Source organism: Amia ocellicauda, chromosome 1 (genome assembly GCF_036373705.1).
Source record: "Amia ocellicauda isolate fAmiCal2 chromosome 1, fAmiCal2.hap1, whole genome shotgun sequence".
NCBI classification, from domain to species: Eukaryota; Metazoa; Chordata; class Actinopteri; order Amiiformes; family Amiidae; genus Amia; species Amia ocellicauda.
In genome coordinates, this window is record NC_089850.1 from 4693773 (window position 1) to 4700848 (window position 7076).

At 39.9% G+C, this 7076-nt stretch overlaps 1 long non-coding RNA gene across 1 annotated transcript; it reads right to left on the reverse strand.

The window, feature by feature from the left end:
• Nucleotides 1-6709, reverse strand: LOC136750907 (uncharacterized). Its single transcript, XR_010816973.1, has 2 exons — nt 6564-6709; nt 1-901 (listed from the first exon to the last, which is right to left on the reverse strand). It is a non-coding gene; the product is annotated as an uncharacterized LOC136750907 (long non-coding RNA).
• Between the last annotated feature and the right edge of the window lie 367 nt (nt 6710-7076).

Consider the following 7076-nt stretch of genomic DNA (forward strand, 5'->3'; position numbering starts at 1 on the left):
TTGACATCCACCATTGTTTATTCCATATTTAGTAGAAATCAGACTTTGCTTTTGTTTTTCAACATAATATTGTAAATAATAAAACAAATGAAAATGGCAAGGACAAAAATGATGGGACCCTCAACCTAATATTTTGTTGCACAACCTTTAGAGGCAATCACTGCAATCAAATATTTTCTGTAGCTCTCAATGAGATGTCTGCACCTTTTAACAGGTAGTTTGGCCCACTCTTAATGGTAATGCTGTTGTATCTTTATGCCTGCATTAAAAGAATGTGCAAGAGAACTGGTCAGTTTATTGTGGGTTCCAAGGTAAAATAAGTAAATTGCTAACAGACGATTAACAGTGGTGTATTTCAGGTTAATTGCAATTAAACAGCTGTTTTTTTAATTAACTATTATTATGTTATTATTATTATTATTATTATTATTATTATTATTATTATTATTATTATTATTATTATTATTTCTTGGCAGATGCCCTTATCCAGGGCGACTTACAACATAAGTGCAAAAATACAGAGAAGTACAAGGCATCAATCATTACAAGTTCAACTAAAACATAACAATTCAAAATACATTTTACAGATTCCAATTTACAATTTACACAAGTACAGTAATTGAGGTCCTACATCCTGGACGGTGAAAGCTAAGTGCTGTCAAGATGTAGGGTTACAGGCTAGGGCTACGGGAAAGGGAGCAAGGAGGAAAACAATCAAGAACGCGAGGAGCATAATAACCTGAAGTGCTATCTAGCAGGGATAGAGGACTAATATTACAAGTGCTGTCAGAAGAGATGCGTCTTGAGTAAGCGCTGGAATGAGGTCAAGGACTCTGCTGTTTTGACTTCAGTGGGCAGATCGTTCCACCACTTAGGGACCATGGATGAGAAGGAGTGGGCTCTGGAGGAGGGAGAGTGGAGAGGAGTTAACCTTCTGGCACTACAAACAAGTGACAAATTAAAGGAAAAAACAACATAAAGTGTCTCAGTAAGGTGTTGATCAACAGAATGTGTAAAAAGTGTAATGTCCCAGAGGACAGCAGAGGTGGACCCAAGTGCAAGCTCACCGAGAGAGGAAGCAGGGCTAACAATACAGAGGGGAAATCTGAGAGATGAGGTTCAAAGACAGTCCAGGGGTCAATAGATGGGGCAAACAGGCTGAAACAGGCAATCCAAAAGGGGTGGTCGAAAAGCAAAGGCAGGAGGTCAGGAACACAGGAAAGTAAATAGCCAGAGGTAATGCTTAGAAATGCTGCAATGAAGAAGATAAGACTTAGCAGTGAATGAAGGACAAACAGGGGTTTAAGTGCAGGGGGGGGGGGTGTGGTGTGGTGTGGTGTGTGTGTGACAATAGAGAACAAGACTAGAAGACAGCCTTGAGGAACAGAATTGTTCATGGCAGGATAAGTACTCTGATGTCTTATGGGAAAACTCTCCTTGGTTTTGAATGAGTTTTGGCTGATGAGTGTTGTGCAGCCTTCCTGGCTGCCTCTGCATAACATGAGTGTGGTATCTTGAGGAGAAAAGGAAAGTTAACTTGAGAATAGATGCTGGATTGCTTTCCTATTTTTCCTACTTATCTGACGGGGCTGGTAGAGCCTGTTCCCCGGTGGTCAGCTGGGCCTGAGATGGAAAGCAGTGCACCTGTGGAGAGACATGCTGGGGAAAAGGATAGCGGAGGGACGTGAAGTGGAACATAAGTGTGTGTGTGTGTGTGTGTGTCCACCTGGCCTCAATGACGCGTCCCCTCTGAATGTCCTTTCCTTGTTCCCCTCTCCCTGCCTAGGATTGGTGGCACTGCAGAGCCTGGTCCAGGGGCTGACGCAGTAGGAGGGGGACCCCGTACTGCAAAGCCTCCTAGGAATCCACTGGCCATGAACTTGAATGGACACTTGTGACGAAGACTCCTTGCAGCAGATTTACACATTCATTCCGGGACTGACTTTGGGGGGCCGAGACCGACTTTATTTTTAGCATAGTTTTATTGTGGATTTTCTTGATTAGTTCGCATTTTATTTTGCCTATCTAAACATTTCCTATGGGTAATGGGGCCTCTAGGCCGGCGGACTTCGTGCCCCACCTGGCAACCATCGTAATAAACTTGTTGTAATTCCAAATATTTACTCTGTGGTGTGTACATTGGGATCTGGCTAAAGCCTGCGTGGGGAGAGCGGAGGGGGGGAGTAGTAAGACCCCCCTCCTCACTGGAACAAAATAGGGGTGGCATGGTCCTGTGACTGTGGCAATTGTTCCCCCCCTTTTGTCATAGTTGCATTAATTGTTTTTGATATCCCCTATGCTCCCTTTCCCTTCGCTCTTAACTTTGACTTAACATCTTGTCTCCACTTACCAGCTTTTACATTCTAGGATGCAAGACCTTATATATTGTTTACTGTATATCTCCCATACACTTGTGTAAATTTGTAAAATGTTTTATTGCACTTTGTGTTGTGCTTATATTTTGTAAGTTGCCCTGGACAAGGGTATATGCTAATAAATAATGATTGCATGGTTAGTATTCTGGTGATGATGAACAGGTGAATTGTGGCTGTAAGGTGTGATAATAACACTGACAGGAACCAGTGGAGGCAAAACCTCTGCTCCAGATGGTCAATGTGATATTTAGAGTGTGGAGATGTGCTGAAGCTTGGGAGAACAAATGGGATTCCTAAAATGTGCAGAACTAGTTTTTTGATTTGGAAATGTATTACAATCCAAATGTAGCAATTCATTGATTTACAAAGAGAAACTGAAAATATGCTTAATATAAGAGCGCTCAATAACCTCATGTATGAGAATTGTTATACTTCCTGGGTGTTAATGGGGTGTTTTCATTAAATAAAATGTGCAAACCACAAAAAACACTTGTAATTGTCAGTTTATCAAGTGTGTTTTATATTGTTTTAATGGTTTTGGTTTTAACCTTTCACTTAATGATGTATAATACCCTGCATTTAGTGTAATGGAAGTAGATGGATTATGAACTAGTTGATCTATTGGGAACAGAGGGTGTTGATAAGAGGAGTTGCTTCTAACGGGAGTGAGGTGTTTAGTGGAGTTCCACAGGGATCAATGTTAGGGCCTTTGCTTTTTCTAATCTATATTAATGATCTGGGTCCAGTTGCATAAAACTAAACCATTAGACTAGTCTTAATTTGACAGTTCGACTAGTATAATGCAAGTTACTCAGCTGCATAAAAATGAAGACTGATTAAAACTTAATCTGAAAAGTTAGTCTCCTCACCCCCAGGCTAACTTGGAATCTATCTTCCCATTGAAATGGATGGCTGGTATAAGTTACTCCTGCCAGAGATATCAATTACACAACATTCTGCTGCATCTAATACTGCTACTATGACATCAGAAGCATGACGTCATGGGCTCGGCATTTGAAACATAATGTTATAACACTTGGACTGCGGACATTGAAGCTTGTGATTGTGCTTATTCTGATCATAACGATGGAAATCCCGGTCTCATCAAACTTAGTTACAGGTGAGGACAGCTGTACGTGTTGTCTTTATGGATTTCCAATGTGGTCTGAGCTTGTATGTGTTCAAATTAGTGCTGCGCCGATACAACAATTCGATGTAAAATGGCAAGACTATTGTTCACGATGTTGTATCGATACTCGGACCTCTAGAGTCGATGTGTATTAATGTACGTATTTATTATGCTCGTAATATGCGAGCAATAATAAGGTTTGGGGTGAATCACACGCACGCAGTTCTGAGCTCAGTCCTGTAGAGGGCAGTGCGCTCGGGCGGCTTTGCATTCTGCTCCCCATGACAACACACCACACCCGCACACCAATAAACCCCCCAGATCTGCCCCATCTGCCCCATCTGCCCCTGTCCTAATGGGACCCTGCAGCAGTTTGCTCCAACACTGAGCGGCAGTGAAGCAGATTTTCCTGCCTCTGTACGCGTTTAGTCCTTCGCCGGAGCACAAAAGGCTCATTACGGCACTTTCTCTCCCCAGTAATTCAGTTTCCTCCGCGGAGAAATACATGCATAAACAAGTTAAATAAATACATTTCATATAGTTCTAATTTAATCGAAATAGCAATCATCCAGACGTGGTGTTATTGAGATGGGTGTACATGATAGTATTACAAGCACTGTATTATTATAACCTACTGTCCACGAAATAGTAAAAAAACACGATCATTTATTAAAATAGTGATCAGGCACAGGCCAGAGGTGTGGTCAATAAGTGACAGCAGCCCTGCTGTGAGCACGGAGGAGAGGCTGATAAAAAAAGCTAAACTGGAAAGACCTGCCTCTGGACGTGATCTTCACACTGAGAACGAACCCTCTGGCCAGGGTGAGCAGCACAAATCCAAAGGTGAGCTCAGCGGGGAGCTGGGACCAGACTGTGAGGGTTAGAGACAGTCATGCTCAATATTTAGCACATATGCACATCCCGGCAAAAGAACCAATTTCCAAATCCAGGAATTGCCTCTCAAACAGAATCCAGCATTTCAGGAGCTGCTTATATCCAAGGTGTGCAGCTCTACAGCTGGGAGGGCACGGCTCCAGGCAGCATGATCTCTTCATCACTTCATTATAACTACCATTGCATTGGGCTGTAAATATTCAGCAAAACTAGGCATTTCAAAATAAGAGACTCCTTGACAGGACATTTACTTCTCAAAGACCTTGTACTTAAAAAAGGCCAATTTCCCCACTGCTGAGTGTGATCATATTCATTATCAACATTTTACACAACAAGACCTAAATGTTTCCTTAAAGACCTGTACTGTTCCCTGCAATGCTTTAGGTGTTTATTAATAGAAGCTGTAAAGATTAATTAAGAAACAAACTATAAAACTATACAAGTGTGTGACATAATCAATGTCTAGCTCTTAAATCCACAGCCACATATTTCTGTTTCAGACAAGTTCTCTATGAGAAGGGGGAGCTGACAGGGACAGGGATTTATGGCTCGGTCTTTGCTGGGATCAGGAAAGCGGACAACGTGCCAGTAAGGATCTTCACTCAATTTCTGAAACTACAATGGATAATTAAATAATAATAATTAAATAATAATTATTAAAATATGGGTATATTGTCCAAAACTACCAATTTTAGTAGCTGAGTACAGTACAGTCATGTAGTCATTTTAATATGTGTCAGCAAGTATTACGATAAAGCTTAAATGTATTACACTTCAGTAGGTACATAGGAAAGATGAACATTTCATTATATAAACATAGTTGAATCTTAAAAAAAGATTCCAGGGCATCTCTCTATTCAAATATATACAGTAAAGTACCACCACCAGCCTGCACAGTGGTAACAAGGCATGATGGATCCATGTTCTCATTCTGTTTACGCCAAATTCTGACTCTACCATCTGAATATCTCAACAGAAATCGAGACTCATCAGACCAGGCAACATTTTTCCAGTCTTCAACTGTCCAATTTTGGTGAGCTTGTGCAAATTGTAGCCTCTTTTTCCTATTTGTAGTGGAGATGAGTGGTACCCGGTGGGGTCTTCTGCTGTTGTAGCCCATCCACCTCAAGGTTGTACGTGTTGTGGCTTCACAAATGCTTTGCTGCATACCTCGGTTGTAACGAGTAGTTATTTCAGTCAAAGTTGCTCTTCTATCAGCTTGAATCAGTCGGCCCATTCTCCTCTGACCTCTAGCATCAACAAGGCATTTTCGCCCACAGGACTGCCGCATACTGGATGTTTTTCCCTTTTCACACCATTCTTTGTAAACCCTAGAAATGGTTGTGCGTGAAAATCCCAGTAACTGAGCAGATTGTGAAATACTCAGACCGGCCCGTCTGGCACCAACAACCATGCCACGCTCAAAATTGCTTAAATCACCTTTCTTTCCCATTCAGACATTCAGTTTGGAGTTCAGGAGATTGTCTTGACCAGGACCACACCCCTAAATGCATTGAAGCAACTGCCATGTGATTGGTTGGTTAGATAATTGCATTAATGAGAAATTGAAAAGGTGTTCCTAATAATCCTTTAGGTGAGTGTATATATATATATATATATATATATATAAAAGCACACACACAAAGGCTTAAGCAGATAAACACATGTATATTCAGGAAAAGTTGTAAATTGCAATACTACTAAGCATTACATTTATATTTTAATGTATGATTATGTACAACAAGTTTGAACCGCTTTTTGTGTTAACTGAAATGGTAACTGAAAAGTGCAAACTTATGATTTGGACTATAATTACAATAAACTAATAAATAAGTATTTTTTTCATATCAGAATAATTTGCTTTACTAATCAGCATGACTACAAGTGTAATGATTGAGACTATTTTATGTACATCAAAATTGATAACCATAAGCATAACTTATTCTGACTTCCTTATTAGGTTATATACTGTGAGGTAAACACATTCAAAAGTAGTTCCAAACCTGACAGGTCATGTTCAATGTATTTCCAGCTTCTTTATGAAAATCAAATATTACACTAGCTTAGAATGAAAAAATATTGTTCATTTGTCTTTTGCCAGTTTAGGTATATCACACATACAAAAATACAATTAATACAATGTAAAATGAAAGTGTTGCACTTACTTTGTGAGTTGATCTTTATTCAGTGTCCTTCCCTGTGTGCTTCTATCCTTTTGGAAAACAACTGTTTTTACAAGAACAACATTGAGTTGTTTCTGTTTGGAAAGTTGTCTTGGAATGATATTTTTTAGGGTATGAACTAATATTGATAAAATCCCTTATGTGAAATGGAAAGGGAAGTTCACTGGGGGACCAATCATTGATAACCGTCTAAGGAAATTATGAAAGCTTGGAGTTACAGAAATGGAAAGTCTGAAATCTTGAAATCCTTTCAGAATCATGTTTGGCATACTGCCAGAATTTCAGCTGTCTAAGATTAGGTATTTAAATCAAGTTATTGCTGGAAACAGTGAACATGGTTGGTTTGTAATTGAACATAGTTTGTACATCACTAGCAGTGTGAATGATGCTATAAGTACTAAGCAATATTTAATCAACAAAGTTTATATTAACACTTACCACTACAGTGAGGGAAAAAAGTATTTGATCCCCTGCTGATTTTGTACGTTTGCCCAC